Raw genomic sequence first — 14,618 nt, forward strand, 5'->3', positions numbered from 1 at the left:
CCGCTAATAAAATAGTGATGTCTTACGTGGGGTCTAAGTTTGGGGGCACCCTATTGCAAAGGTTTAGGAGCTCAGTCCAGTACTTCAGGTGTCCTTTTGGAGTCTGGTTCCTGAAAGGAAGCTGAGTACCAGGAGCTCCAGATGGGCACTAGACAGTGGACACTGGGTATGTAAGATTGGGCAAGTAAACCAGCTGCAGCTCATGTGGGAGGGTCCTATCATGTTATAGTGGGCTGTCCACCCACCAGGCCTTGGTTAATATCTTCTTATCCTGATTCCTCTAAGCCTTTCTCTCTTCTTCACCTTTAAGAAAAAAAAAAAAAAAAAAAAAAGATGGATGACCAGGGGAAAGTCCCAAGGTCAGGAGGTCTGGGTCCTAGTGTTTCACACTATCTGTACGGTCAATGCCCTGTGCCTCTCTGAGACAGATTCTTCATTTGTAAAATGGAAACTACAATGCTTCTATTACATATCTTACTAGTTTGTAAGGGTCGAATTTGATAAAGCATATAAGTGACAGAACAATGTAAGTTTTTCCCCACTGGCACTCATTTTCCACCAACACCTGGAGAAGTCGAAGCCACTTCCATCCACACCTGATGACTGCTCCCCTGTCCTTATACTTTGGAGTTTCCCTCTTTCCTCTCACCTCAGAACAAATTCTAAAGGAAAAGTTCAGGCGGACTAAATTGACAGACTCTTTGTCCCTTTCTACATCAGCCAGCTCTGGGGCTCCCTTCCCTCTCTCCTGCTGTAGCCCTATAAGAACTAGACCCATCCTAGGCATCCATCTCACCATGGGCCCTAGAATTCTGTCAAGTTTCCTGGGCATAATGCCAGAGGAGTGGAGACATCTTGGGACATCTCTCACCACCTCCTTGTTCTGGCCAGCACCCAGCACCATGCTAAGCACACAGGAGTCATTCAGCAAATACTCCATTGGTTGGGTTCCAGACCAGGTTTGCTGAGCTTCCCATCCTATCTAGGCCTTTTCACAACAAAGATAAGGATATTAGGTAAAGGGGGGGGGGGGGGGGGAAGAAGTAGGAGGAGGAGAACTCAGGTTGTTCTGCCTTCGTTGTTTGAGCTGAAAATCAGCTTCCCCTGATAGAGTCAGAAATGCTCTACCCTCAAATATTGTTCTGCATTTGTCTTAGGCTTATATTCTTTTTGACCCTATGATCACTGCATCCCTTTATTGTTAATCGATCCTACAAACAGATGCCAAATTAAATGTTCTAAACCACAAATCAGACAACTCCCTTACTCAAAAATACTCACTGGCTCCCTAATACTGATTCCTTAACCTGCTATTAAAAATCCTCCAAAAATCTGTCTCCAATCTACTTTTCTGACTATTTCACTGGGCATTCTTAACCAAACAGGATTGTGTGTTACTCTGAGAGTTTGTCTTGTCTTCAATTTATAGGCTCTCTGAGACTAGGATCTCTTCTAGAACAGTGCCTTAATAAATGATTATTGAGTGAGGAGACAAACTGAGAATGGGAGATGACTGGTCCAAGTTCGCACAGCTTGTGTCAGAGACAGGACTAGAAATCGGTTCTAATTCCAGGTCTGGTGTTATCTTATTGGCTGACCCTGCCTTCCGTTGCTCCTTTCCCCCGGTATTGGTCTGGGAATGAACGACATAAAAAGGTTCAGTTCTGATGGCTTCCTTCCGGGGGGAGGGGGGCAGGGTGGGCCCCTGGGGTAAGGGTGGGTAGGCATATTTGATTTTACCCCCCAGGTACTCCTTTCTCTTGTTAGGAGTAAAGAGGGTCTTCCTCAATAAAGCAGGGGTACAGCCAGAAACCGCCAGTTTTGTTGTTGGGGAATTTATTTATTTAAATGGGAGATAAACATGGGACAAGTGAGAAGGGAAGGCAGAGGCAGAAATACTGAGAGGCTGATATGTACAGTGGAAGAGGTGGACAGCCTTGCGGCAGCCTGGCAAAAGCTACTGGCATCAAGAAGCTTGGTTCCGTTGGTTTTATTTTAGGAGATGAGTAAAATTAAAAAAGAAAGAAAGAGAAATGAAGTGGGGGTGGGAGGATATGAGTCGAGGGAGGGAGCACTCTGGTGTCCCATAGAGGAGTATGGATGTGGGGGGAGACAAGACGGCAGAGCACAAGGGCCCAGCCGCTCCCCGCTCCCCCCCACCCCCGCTACACTGAGCTCTCTCCCAACGAGATTCAATTAATTGATAAGAAGAGGCATCAAATTAATTTCTCGAGGATGTGAGATTCTGATGAAGGGAAATCTCCTCGATGGGAATCAGAGTGGAAGGGGAGGGAGGAGGAGGGGGCACAGCCCTTTCTAATCAGGCTCCAGCTACTTAATTGGGGGGTGGGTGTCCTACTCCCTCCTAGGCTTCATTGTCCCCCACCCACACTGCACCTTGGGGGGAGATGGGACCCATGATTGGACACGGTGGGGTAAGGATCCTGGACATGTCATAAAGGCAAATCTTGCCTGAGCCACCTCCCTCTGTTTCCTCGGGAAATCAGAAGGGCCAAGCTGTAGAGGAAGGAATGGGCCGACGGACTAGTCTGGCTATTTTCAGCTGTGATTTGGGCAAAGCAGCTTGTGTACGTGTGTGTGTGTGTGTGTGTGTGTGTGTTCCCATGGTTTGTAGGTTCTGGTGAATATACTCTCTACTTCCAGAGGGCATGAAGGTTTACAAGGTATTTGTCTTAGGTAGATAATGAAATTATTTTAGTTTTCTGAGATGTTTTCAGATGAAACCAATTCTCTGATTTTACAGATGAAGAAACTGAGGAATAAAAGTTAGTGATTTGACCAAAGTTACACAGGTTAATAAATGGCAGTCCTGAGACTCAAATCCAGGTCTTTCAACTCCAAAACTAGTGTTCTTTCCTCTTCCTGTTAATATATTGATTTAGAAATAGGCACACTTTGTGTGCGCAGGCAGCTCTCAGAGCCCTTATTTCTCTAGCCTCTATGTGCCTCCCTGCTTTCTCTATCACTTGTGAACAGGTCCAGAAGGTGTAGGTCCCTATGGATTGAGGCTGGGATGGGAAGATGGAATGGGCCTTCCATAGGATGAAGGGCTTCCCCAGTCCTAAGGGTTCCTTGAGGAAGACTGAAAAATGGCAGCGAGAGGATTCTAGGTCCTGCTTTCAGGGAGCTTCAACCCTGAGAGATAACACATTTACAAACCAGTACACTTCTGGGATTATCAGGTTCAACTTCCTCATCTTAGAAATGGAGTAATTAAGGTCCAAGCAATAACTTACTCAATTTCAAACAGAAAATAAACATTTGAATCCGGGTTGTCTATTCCAGATCCAGGGAGTCTTCTTTCTAACACATCATACTACCTCCTGATTAAAACATTTACCTAAAGTGAAGAGAGTTGGGTGGGTGGTAAGTGTGAGAAGAGAGACTTAAAAAATCTTTTCTCTTAATGTGTTGAAGGACATGCTTAGATTTATAGACTTTAGGCCCCAAGGCAAAGGAGAAGCACTGTGATCCAAAAAGGACTGGAATTCGGAATCAGGGAATCTGGGTTCAGATCCTGACTCTGCCAATTGCTGCTCACGTGATGTGTTCATGTCACTTCCTCTTTTCCTGGCGTTAGTTTCCTCCTCTAGAAAATAAAGGGGTTGGATGAGATCCATCTCCAAAGTCTCTTCCAATTCTAAACCTCCTGATTGTATTTCCTGGTACTCCCTAGGGAGCCTTTAGTGACAAACCAATGAGTCCTCATTAAAAACGTGAGTGCCCGCTTCAAGTTAGGGCTCTCATTCTCTTTCTCCCCTAACATATCCTTGCTCAACCTTCCTGGCAAACCATGATGCCCCCACTCCCCTTTCTGGGCTTGGATTCATTTCAGGGATGATGTCACCATTTCTAATACTGGGGAAACCTCAGGCAGCCCCTTTGGGCTCTCCAACCAGACTCTCCAAAGGACAGAAACCAGTAAGCTGAGAAGTACTGCTTCAGCTCTAGTCCCAGAGCTCCCAACTGAAAATGCTCAGAGAAGAAAGGAAAGGAAAAAGAGAAAGTCCTTTTTCTGCCCTTTCCCATCCCAGTCTGAACACTAAAACCAGATGAAGTAATTGGGAGAGGAAAGAAAGTGGGAAAAAAGTTGTCAGGACTCAACCTGCAGACAGGGGGAAGTAGTCACAGAACTTGAAGGGTCCCCAATAATAAAAACTCATATTCATAGCAATTTAAAATCCATAATGTACTTTGCTCACAATAATTTTGTGAGAACATTAGGGTTTTACATTTGCTTCTAGTTATAAATCCTATGAAACTTATCCTAACTAAGCTGAAGTATGGGTTCATACAGACTAGTTAGATGCAAGCCAAGCCCATTGTTCTCTGCATTATACCTGTCAGATTCACTTCAGAAATTCAGCTCTGGTCCCTTCAGAAAGTGTGAACAATCAACATTTCACTACAGAAGGGTGTTCCTCTAAAAGGGAATTAATTCTATACCATCACACCTTCAGGGATATCCTATGTGACCCCGGGCAAATCAGCTCTCTACCTCAGTTCCCCTATTTGGGGCAAAAAAAGAGTAGTTGACCTACTTGACCTCTGAGATCTCTTCCAGCTTTAAATCAATGGTGCTTTAAAATTAGCTGGGTCTCTTCACTTTCCTTAGTTAATAGAAAATAGCCTTCTCCAACTCACCTTCCAGATCTTTCCCAAACGCACTTACTGAAAACCTTTGCCCCCCCACCCCATTCCTAACTTTGGAAATAATAGGATTTAGAGCCAAAATCGCCTGAGGAGAGCATCTAAATCTGTCTTTGGTATATACTTTAGAAGTGAAGAGCGGGCTGCCTCTGGCCAGGCCTCAACTGCTCCACCAAAGGCATCCCCCACTTTTATTTTAATTTAAAATACAAACTACTCCCCTAAAGCAGCTTTCTAAGCAAGTCCTACATAGAGGCAGAAATCTGTCACAATCATTTCCACTGCTGTAACTGTCTTCCCTTCCCACTCACCCCTATGCTACATACACACACATATATATATTCTCTCTCTCTCTCTCTCTCTCTCTCTCTCTCTCTCTCTCTCTCTCTCTCTCTCTCTCTCTCTCTCTCTCTCTCTCTCTCTCTCTCTCTCTCTCTCTCTCTCTCTCTCTCTCTCTTCCTCTCCTCTCCTCTCCTCTCCTCTCCTCTCCTCTCCTCTCCTCTCCTCTCCTCTCCTCTCCTCTCCTCTCCTCTCCTCTCCTCTCCTCTCCTCTCCTCTCCTCTCCTCTCCTCTCCTCTTCTTTCTCTCTTCCCTCCTCCCCTTTATCTCCGGGTACTCAGAATAGGAGGGAAATCTCAGAGAAAAGCAGAAGGATGGTGAGACATGTGGACAGAAAACCTTTGGTAAGACTAAGATCTGGCTGATCCGGATGTGAGACAGTAGACAAGGTGGAGAGAGGGGAGGAACTGGTCCTCAGAGAAGCTTGGATAAGACAGAAAATGAAAAGGACAAAAGTCTGAGATTAGAATTACTAGTCTATAGCCAAGGTGGATGTTATAGAAAGTTATAGGATTTTGATCTATAAAAGACTTCAGAGAACATGCAGTCCAATGACATTAAAAATAAAGAAACTGAGAATCAGGACTTATGAAGTAACCTGCTCAAAGTCACACAACTATGGAATGAGACATCTCCTAGATAATATCTGGTCCTATAGACTCCTATTCTCTCCATCCTAGTCCTGGAAACCAGTCACAGATCTATGCACCCTTAAGAAAGTGGCCTCTGGGATTAGACCCTAATATCCTACAGCAGCTTGGAGTTTGAGAAGGGAGCACAGAGAACCCAAAGGGACAGCCTAAAAGTTCAGCAAAATCAGTCACTAGAAGATGGAGAACACAGCCATACAAATGTTCCAGTTCTTTCTTCAGGAAGTCTACTCACTAGTGTGAAAGAAGAGATCTATCTTTATTCCCCATTCTCTTTCTTCATCTGGGCAGCAGCAGAAGATTGGATAAGGGGGTGGGGAAAGAGAGGTGATTTCTGGGTAACCAGAAATGAAGGGGTCTGATCAGTTATTGGCTCTGGCCACCCCAGGTTCCTCATTGCCCTTGTGCTCCTAAGTTAATCCCAAGGAGTGTAATTATTCTATTAGTGCAAGGAGGAAGAGAATGTCACTCTAATGCTGAGCTCCCAAAATATCTACAACTGAGGCAGATTTGGGTCATATCCTCATCCCATTGTCATTCCCAGCATAAGCCCAGTACTTTAGGGTCCCTAAGACAGCATCACAGCAGAAGCTTAGAAAATTTTATTCTAGACAAGATAAGGTGAAGCGGAGAAGTAGGGAGAGTTTGTATCTTTTCAGAGGATGCAGGTACTACACACAGGTTGTCTAGGTAATCAGGAGGAACATGCATTTTTTTTTTCTTTCTTCCTTTCTCTATCCTTTATCCAGGGTGGTGAAACTGAGAATCCAAATTGGCCAAGCCCCCCTGATATTAAGTTTATATTCATGGATATGTGTCTTTTTGAAGGAAGACAGTGACAAGTAGTAAAGGGAAAGGGACAGTGACTTCTACCTTCCTCACTACTTTTCTGATCATTCCTACCTGTCTCCAAGAAGAGAAAGGGAAGGAGTAGAGTAGAGGAGGAGGACAGGAAAGGGAAAGGACAGGAAAGGACAAGAAAAAGAAGAGAGGAGAGGAAAAGAGAGGAGAGGAGAGGAGAGAAGGAAGGGGAGGGAAAGGTTGGATCTTGTTTAGTCTGGGGAAAAGAAAACTAGCACAACACTGGGTGTGAGAGTAAGGGAATTGACGATGGTTAGGGAGAGAGAGAATCATTTTCTTGCTCAAGGTCACACAGGTAGTAAGTGGCAAACCTGGATTGAAATTCATATTCTTTCATTACAGTCTGGTGCTTTCCCTGCCCAAACACAACAATTTGATTACTGAAGCAGCCACTCATTTTCTGGAAATTGTACAGAATATACACCCCTCATAGCAAAAGATCCAGATACTAAGTGCTGGGAATGCTAAGAACGAAGATGTCTTATAGTATCCTTCTTGCCACATAAAACTTCTGACTTTTCCAGATTTCAGGCAATACTACCTCCCTCCTTACCTGATTGTTCAGGCAGTTAAGTTCCAGAAGGAGAAAGGAAGAAAGGGGAGTAAAGGGAAGGAAAGGGGAGGAGAGGAGAGAGTTCGATTGAGAAATCCTTGCAATCAGAGCTCTTCCTTTTTCTCCTCTCCTTTTCACCAAGGATAAAGGTAGTCAAGAGGAGGTTACTAACTGCGCCATTAATCAGTTTACTAAGAGCTTGAGTCCTTATAGTCACAATTTTATCTGTGTCCAGGAAGTCTCCCTGGTCCTTACTTTCTCCTCTTTCTGCCCTGAAGGTCTTAGACAAACTAGACTCCTACCATAGCTCTCACCCACCTGAATTTAAGTTGCATTTATGAAATGCCCGGAATTCTTTGGCTAGGAATAGTCTGCAGATGTGGAAGAACCACAGATCCACTGATTCTGTGCCACTGAGTCAGAACTGAGAAGAAGGGTGAAAGATGGGATAACCTTGGAACACAGAATATTAGAATATGGTAAAATATCTGAACTAAGCTACCTCAGTAAATAGAATGTTATAACTCAGAAGCAAAAATAATGAAACTGAATGGGATACCATCTAGTTGAATACATGAATACATATATTCTTCAGATACAGAAATGAAGACCCGGAAGATCAACTGATTTGTCCAAGTTCACACATCCAGTTAGTATCAGAGCTGAGACTGAAAGCTAACTCTGATGCCCAGCTCCCCACAGCATCAAAAACAAGGTACTTTCCATGTAAGAGTTTATAATCTGGGGGCTTGAGAAGCATTTGAATGAAATATCTGAGTAACAATTCACAGGATAATAATAGATTTGAGGCTGGAAAGAACCTTAGAGTTAATGAATTAGCAAGCATTTATTAAGCACTTACTATGGGTCAAGTATTGTGTTAGATGTTAACAGACTTCGTGCCCCACCCTGCCCCACACCAGAAAGAAGAAAAACTAAGGTCCTGAGAGACTTGTCCTGGTCTCCTGGTTGGTCACACAGATAATAAGTGGGAGAGGCAGGATCTGAATTAACGTCCTCCAGATCCCATTTCAGCAGGCTTTTTCCAGGGGAACACAATTGCAAGATAGGACAAGAGCTTTTACCTAAGTGTGAAGTTAGTCTGGGAAGCCTTCTTCTTGAAAGAACTGAATCTTGAATATTTCAACCTTCTCACCAACCTAAATGTCTCTCATCCAAGCTCACAGATTTTTAAGAGTAGATAGTGAATATGCTGAGCCTAACGAAGAGGAATAGAGATTGCGCATTGAGCAAGAGAAATACAATACACATTTCACCAAACTCCTCAGTTATAAGGAAGACACTTCATCAAAGCCCAGAGAGAAGCTTTCTGGATCAAAACAGCTTCGGAATAGAGAGCTTTTTTTTTGGGGGGGGGGTTAATTTAGGATGCAAGGATTACACTTCTATTCTGGTAATTGCACCTGGAACAAGGCCCTTACTTTTTTAAGCCTAAATCAGTAATGTCCTAAAACCTTTGGGCGAAGTGAGATGTTTGGGGGTGGGATGAAGGCGAAAGGACTAATATGACCAGCTCCCTTTTAACTTTGCAGGGGGTTGCTGGGGAGTAAAGGCAAGGCAGCCCGGATGCAAGTTGGCTCCCGCCCATGGGCGTTTCCCCTTCCCAATGCCAGGCTCTCTCAGCCTGCAGGGCTCCAGGGTTCCCCAGTCCTTCAGCTCCCGAGATAAACATCTGGGACATTTAAAAAAAAAAAAGTTTAAAAAACGTTTGGTTAAAAAAGAAAAAACTCCCTGGGGTCGATGCCAGGAGAGAAGGTGCTATCTGCTCTCTTTTTCCCAAGACGCCGCCCCTACCCCTGCTGCTCCCGTCCAGCCCTCCAGCCCCTTCTCAAGGCAGGGGAGGAACTTGGGGAGGGGGATTGGCAAAGAGTGCTGGTGGGGTGGGGTGGGGCGTGAGGAAGACGGGAGCAGGGACTTGTCAAGGCGGAACTCTCCTGAACTAAGCTCTTCTTTCCGCATCCTAAAAGTGTATGTATTTGAGGATGGGGGGAGGGTTGAAAGTATGTTTAAGGGAAGCATAAGATACCTTCATAGTCACCCTGACCCGAGACCCACAGTGGGCTGGGGTGTGTGAAGATGAAAAAAACAGAGGTCCAGAGACAAATTTTCAAAAAACAGAAGGGAGAAAAAGTGGCAAAGAGAATGAGTTTTTTACTTCCTTCTGCGTGGGGGGGAGGAGAGGGAAAGTCCCATCTTGCAAGGTAACAAAAGATGCTCTCGGCCTGCAGCAGCAAAATTTTAAAACAAAGTTTTTCAATTTAAAAACAATGAAAACCTTCACATCCTCTCAGAACAACTTTCCTCTGTGGGACGGATAGGGGAGGATTTGCAGTATTTGAGGGGCAAAGAGCGGGGATGGTAGAGATGCGGACCTTTGAATGCTGAAGTAAGAGCTGTCATTCCGCCAAGACCCAGAACGAGTATGTCTCGGCAACCTCCGAGAATAGCCGTATCCCAATACCTCGGCCTGCCCATACCCGCCGCACCCGAGGCCTTTGGTTGGTGCTTGACCCCAAGTGGGAGAAGAAAAATGGAGATCCAAGAACGGAGCTGGAAACCGAAGGACTTAACTTGCCCTAAGCGCTTCTCCCGGAGTCCTAATATCCCCATTGTAGTCCAGAGAAACCGGCACGTATAAACTCAGCAGAGCCTCAGGTTTCTCAGCAGAGCGGAGGGGAGCAATTCATCCAGAAACCCCAGGATGAAAGTGGAGTGAACTTCGGGTGACTTAATTACCCGAATAATTGTTTCAATTCCCTGGGTTTAACTTTGGCTGCAAAAATAGGGTCGCAGTTCCTGCCCTTCTATCCTCTTCAGTCGCTGTGGCCTAAAGTGATGTTTCTGCTTCCGACTCCTGGGGCTAAAGCTAGGAACATTTTTGACTTCAGTCTTCCTCCGAAAGTCCAGAAATACAAATGCTAGGAAAGGATTCACCTTCAGGCTACGGGAGCCCTAGCTAGTCCCCAGATGGAATGTATTTATTTATTTGTCGGGTTAAAAAAAAAATCCAGCCTGGTCAGATTTAAGGAACCAAGAACCGAGGTGATGATCCTTAAATGGGGCAAAAACCCGCATTGGCCAAAAGAGCATTTTCTCGAAACCCCTCTGGAAAGTAATCTCAGTTCTCCCCTTCTTCAGTTGGGGGAAGAGGAGTAAAAAGAAAACCTGACGTCTCTCATCCTTTTTCTTCCCTTTATCCTCCCTTCATTCCAGTCCCCTCAACTTGGTCCTTCTCTCCAAATGCGGAAAGTTGGTTGGGAAATTCGTCTGTTCAATTATGGCTGCTGGACTGGCAGGCAGTCGCTTCGATAGGACCCGGTTACACTGCAGTACTTTTGATGGCGGCATGAGTTTGAAAATTGAAGACAAGGGGGTTATACGTGGGTGAGGAAAAAAGAGAAAAAGCAGGGAGGGGAGATAGGAGGTTTCTGAGGTCATATGCAGGGTGGGTCACTATTTCGCCCTCTCTGCCTCATCCCCTCCCCCATTTCACTCATTTTCAGAATTTCCCGGGGAACGTCTCATCTTATTACGAGAGGAATGAGAAGTCAGAGCAGCCCCGAAACTCAGAATCCGCTTCAGACGAAATGACAACTTTCGGGGGTCGGGGGAGAGGGTGGAGTACAGTGAGGACTGAGAAAAAGGGAGAAGGGGAGGCATTTGTTAGGTAGGAGAAAAAGTACCTGATCCTAGGGGGATATTTCAACTCGCTCAACATCCATACACTCCAGTCCGGGACCTGGCGAAGCCTAAGTTTGCTTTTCCACTCTGACATAGGGTTCAAGGGAAACAGGACAAGTGTCGTGAAGACTTCACGGTGCGGGGGTACTACTTGGGATCTACGGGCAGCAGGCGGCAGCCCAAGGCAACACGCAGGTGAGGGGCTGTGTTAATAGGTTTCCCTCAACTTATTACTTACACACACACACACACACACACACACACACACACACACACACACACACACACACAGAATACGACTCCCTGCTAGGATTCCAGTCTGGCAGCTGTCTCCGTTGGTCCAGCTCACGGCAAAGACCCCCTTGCCTCTCTCCGCCAACCTGATGAGGGGGGCATCATGGACAAGGGTGCTTGGAGCCAGGGAATCAGTTGGACAGCTCAGTCCTTCCCTCCAGAACCATCAGAAGGACCTTCTCAAGTGGAGACTCTCAAGTCTTTGAGAAGTTTTTCCTTTCCATCTCTACCTCAACTATGAGACTGATCCAGGGTATGGGGTGGGAGCGGAAGAACGACTCAAGACCGTATATTGTCCATAGATACATGGGAACACAATTTCCCCCCGAGTTTTGGACTTAGTAAAACCAGATCCCTTTCTTACAGAAACTTGAGCGGCTCCTGGCTCTCGGCTGCATTACAAATCCCATGCCACAGCTCTGCCCTATTGGGAGAGTCCGGCACAGATGGGGTGGGGTGGGGTGGGGTGGGGGCTAGGGAGGAGGGAGAGAACGGAGCAGACTTCTGTATTTCTCTCTTCCTTCAGTCCAGCAAAGTCCCAGCCGGGAAGTTGTCTTTGTCTGACTCCCGGCTCCAGGGGGGTCCGCTTTCCCTCCTCCCCCCCCTCCACTAACCCAGCCCTGAAAGAGGCGGGGCTGACGCTTTGGCATCGTGGTGGGGGGGGGTTCAAAAGGGGGGCTTGCCAGGGTGGAGAGATGGGTGGTGGGGGCGGAATAAGTAGCCTCTTCTCGGGATGGGGGGGGCGCGACTACGACGATTCCCTACCCCCACTAACCGGCTGCCCCCCACCTGTTCCCTCGGCAACGCTAGGACTAAGCTCGGTCTCAGGGGTGGGGGGCGATAAGAAAGGGGGTGCTGGGGTGAGGGGTGCGTGTATCTACGCAGTGTGATCATTGCCCCGCAAAGCACCCCATCTCAAGCTTAAAAAAAAAAAAAAAAGTCAGCACGAAGCCCGGCCCAGTTCCGTCTCCCGGCAGTTTGCAAACACAAAGTGAGTGGTGAGTGAGCGAGAGAGCGCGAGCTTCTTGCTCTCAGCCCACTCCGCCCTCCGGACCCCGCGGCCCCATCGCCCCACCTCCTGCCCCCCACCCGGGCCCCAGCACGTACCTGTCCGGGTTCCGAGGTTCCACTACGGGTTCCGGATCCTTCAGCCCGCCCGGGGCATGGGGCTCTAGCTCCGGCCGCTGCCCCGGCCCAGCAGCCTCTGCCTCCTGCTCCTGCAGCTGCTCCGGCTCCTCCGGCTCGGGCTCCGCTGCCTCCCCCTCCCCCCGGGGCAGCCCCTCGGCTCTAGGCTCCGGCGCCCGGCGCCCTAGCCCCTTCGGGGCATCGCACTGGAGGGGGCGGCTCCCTCTTGGGCTCGGGTTTGGGCTTGGGCTCCGGCTCTCTTTCGGGCTCAGGCTCCTCGCTCCCCGCTCCGCTCGCTCGTCTCTTCTCCTTCTCGCGTCCTCCGCTCCTCTCGGCTCCTCCGGACCCCGGCGTCCCCGCCCCCGGCCCAGCCCTTGTTCCGGCCCCGGCTCCTCCCCGCCTCCGCTGCCGCCTCCGCCGCGCCCTCCCGGGGCTCGGAGCGGGAAGAGGGGGGGGCTCCGTCCTGGGCCGTCCGGCGGCGCTGTCCAGTGCGGAGGGCAGGAGGCTCGGGACTCTGGGCTAGGGGTTGCGACTGAGCAGGGCTGCGAGTGAGTGACTGCGAGCGGGAGGGGGCGGGGGCAAGAGAAGGAGGAGGAGGAGGAGGAGGAGGAAGAAGAGGAGGAGGAGGAGAAGGAGGAGGAGGAGGAGGAGGAGGAAGGGGGAGGAGGAAGGGGGAGAGGGGGAGAGGGACAGGGAGGGAGAGAGGGAGGGAGCAAACCAGGGAGGGAGGGAGAGAGGGAGAAAGGGAGGGAGACAGGCAGGGAGGGAGGGAAGAAGGGGGGAGACTAACTTCCAGCGCTACCATAATTCATCTAAAACAGGTGCAACCGCTTTCACTTATTGAAATAGCCGCGGGAGAGGAAAGACTAAGAGAGAAGAAGCTTTTGGGGAGAGAGAGTGGGAAGTCGAGAGTGTTGGGGTACGGGTCTAGAAGATTCCCGGACCAGCAGGAGAACGCGAGTACTTCAACTTTTTTGGGGCTCTATACTCTCTGCGTCTTTCTCCCCCTCCCCCAGCCCAACCGCCTACCTCCTCAAACCAAATTCGGGGTACCTGTTCTAATCTCAAACAGCCTCCCCTAGTTCATTACTGGTTGCAATCGTATCCGCCTTAGAGCTCGAGCAGTTGTCCAGTGCGGCCCCTAACCTCTAACGACCACCCCGCCCATTCCCATTAAATCCAGGAGGCGAGAGTCGGGATTGAGAGGTGTGGAGTGGGCTTCCGTGTGGTTAAGCAGTCCTAGACCTCGACCCCACTGGCTTCGAGATCTCTCCAGGCTCGCTCCGAAGCTACAGCTCAGAAACTGCTGCATTTCAGGGCATTTTCTTGGAGAGGAATTTGGGTAACCAGCTTTGACATACACTGGGGAATCAGTCAGTGTGATAGTTCTACCCGATTAAAGAGAAGTGGGAAATACAGGAAATTATCCAGATAATTTATGTTGGGGGGGGGGGAAGAGGCGGGGTCGGTGTTAGAGTGGGAGCAGAGAAAAAATATTTCTCTGTATAGGTGCTGAAAAAACCAGTTGAACTGTCTGGCTATATTTTTTGAGGGGAAAGGGGGGTGGACATTCCACTCGGACCCGGAAAACAGGTCAGATTTGGAATTGAAATTTCTGTGAGATTGAAGGGGGGGGAGGACGGAAGGTAGCATTAAAGGAGAGAGCAATCCTTTCCTTCTTCACATAAAAGACCAAACTGGGCCTTTTTTTTTCTTTCTTTCTTTCTACACGGCACTCCAGTCTCCTGTCTCCTCACTTTTGCTTCAGCTATTCCTCATGTCTTGAATGTATTCTCTTCTTAATCTATATCTTAGAATCCTTAATTTCTTTCACAGCTCATCTCAAGCACCATCGTTCCTTATTCTCCCTGCTGCTAATATTTCCACTTCCCTCAAAATATATAATACATATATACACATATATGTATAGACATATATGTGTGTATGTATTTTGTAAAAGAGGTAGCAAAGTAAGCAGTAGAGGCTATAGCACCTAGGGGAGTCATTTAACTTCCTGATGCCTAACCCAAAAACTATAGGTTGGAAAGCTGGTTCCAGTCTGCATCAGCAGATTTAATGATGCTGTTTACTTTTAGCTCACTTCACAGGTGTAATCACAAAGCTGGTAAATGTGTGTGTTTACATATACATGTATAGGTGCAATTGTATGTATGTTGTATATAATACATATTTTCCTGGATACTTATGTATGTTCAACATGTATCCATCTGAAGAATTTAAACTCTTCCACTGTTTCATGTGTGTGTGTGTGTGTGTATGTGTGTGATGTCCTCAGAGCCTTAGCATAGTACCTGGTTCATAGTTGTTGTTCAGTCTCGTCTGACTCTCCATAACCCCTTTTGGGGTTTTCTTGGTGGAGATACAGGATGATTGGCTGTTTCCTTCTCCAGCTCATTTTACAA

At 47.6% G+C, this 14,618-nt stretch overlaps 1 protein-coding gene and 1 long non-coding RNA gene across 14 annotated transcripts in view; one reads left to right on the forward strand and one right to left on the reverse strand.

The window, feature by feature from the left end:
* Positions 1-12,516, reverse strand: part of FOXP4 (forkhead box P4) — a 97,544-nt gene extending 85,028 nt beyond the window's left edge. The window contains exon 1 of one of the 4 annotated variants that reach the window (XM_074310971.1): positions 12,178-12,516. The gene's annotated coding sequence lies outside the window, so the exon portion shown is untranslated. The remainder of the gene's footprint in view (positions 1-12,177) is intronic. The other 3 variants (XM_074310970.1, XM_074310973.1, XM_074310972.1) reach the window with 3 other exon arrangements.
* Positions 12,517-13,123: 607 nt separating this feature from the next.
* LOC141566438 (uncharacterized) overlaps positions 13,124-14,618 on the forward strand; it is a 34,802-nt gene continuing 33,307 nt past the window's right edge. For 8 of the 10 annotated variants that reach the window (XR_012489311.1, XR_012489312.1, XR_012489315.1 and 5 more), the window contains exon 1: positions 13,124-13,155. This is a non-coding gene — a long non-coding RNA (uncharacterized LOC141566438). Of the gene's footprint in view, positions 13,156-13,385; positions 13,538-14,618 lie in introns of those variants that run through there. The other 2 variants (XR_012489308.1, XR_012489310.1) reach the window with 2 other exon arrangements.

This window comes from Sminthopsis crassicaudata, chromosome 4 (genome assembly GCF_048593235.1).
Source record: "Sminthopsis crassicaudata isolate SCR6 chromosome 4, ASM4859323v1, whole genome shotgun sequence".
Lineage (NCBI taxonomy): Eukaryota > Metazoa > Chordata > Mammalia > Dasyuromorphia > Dasyuridae > Sminthopsis > Sminthopsis crassicaudata.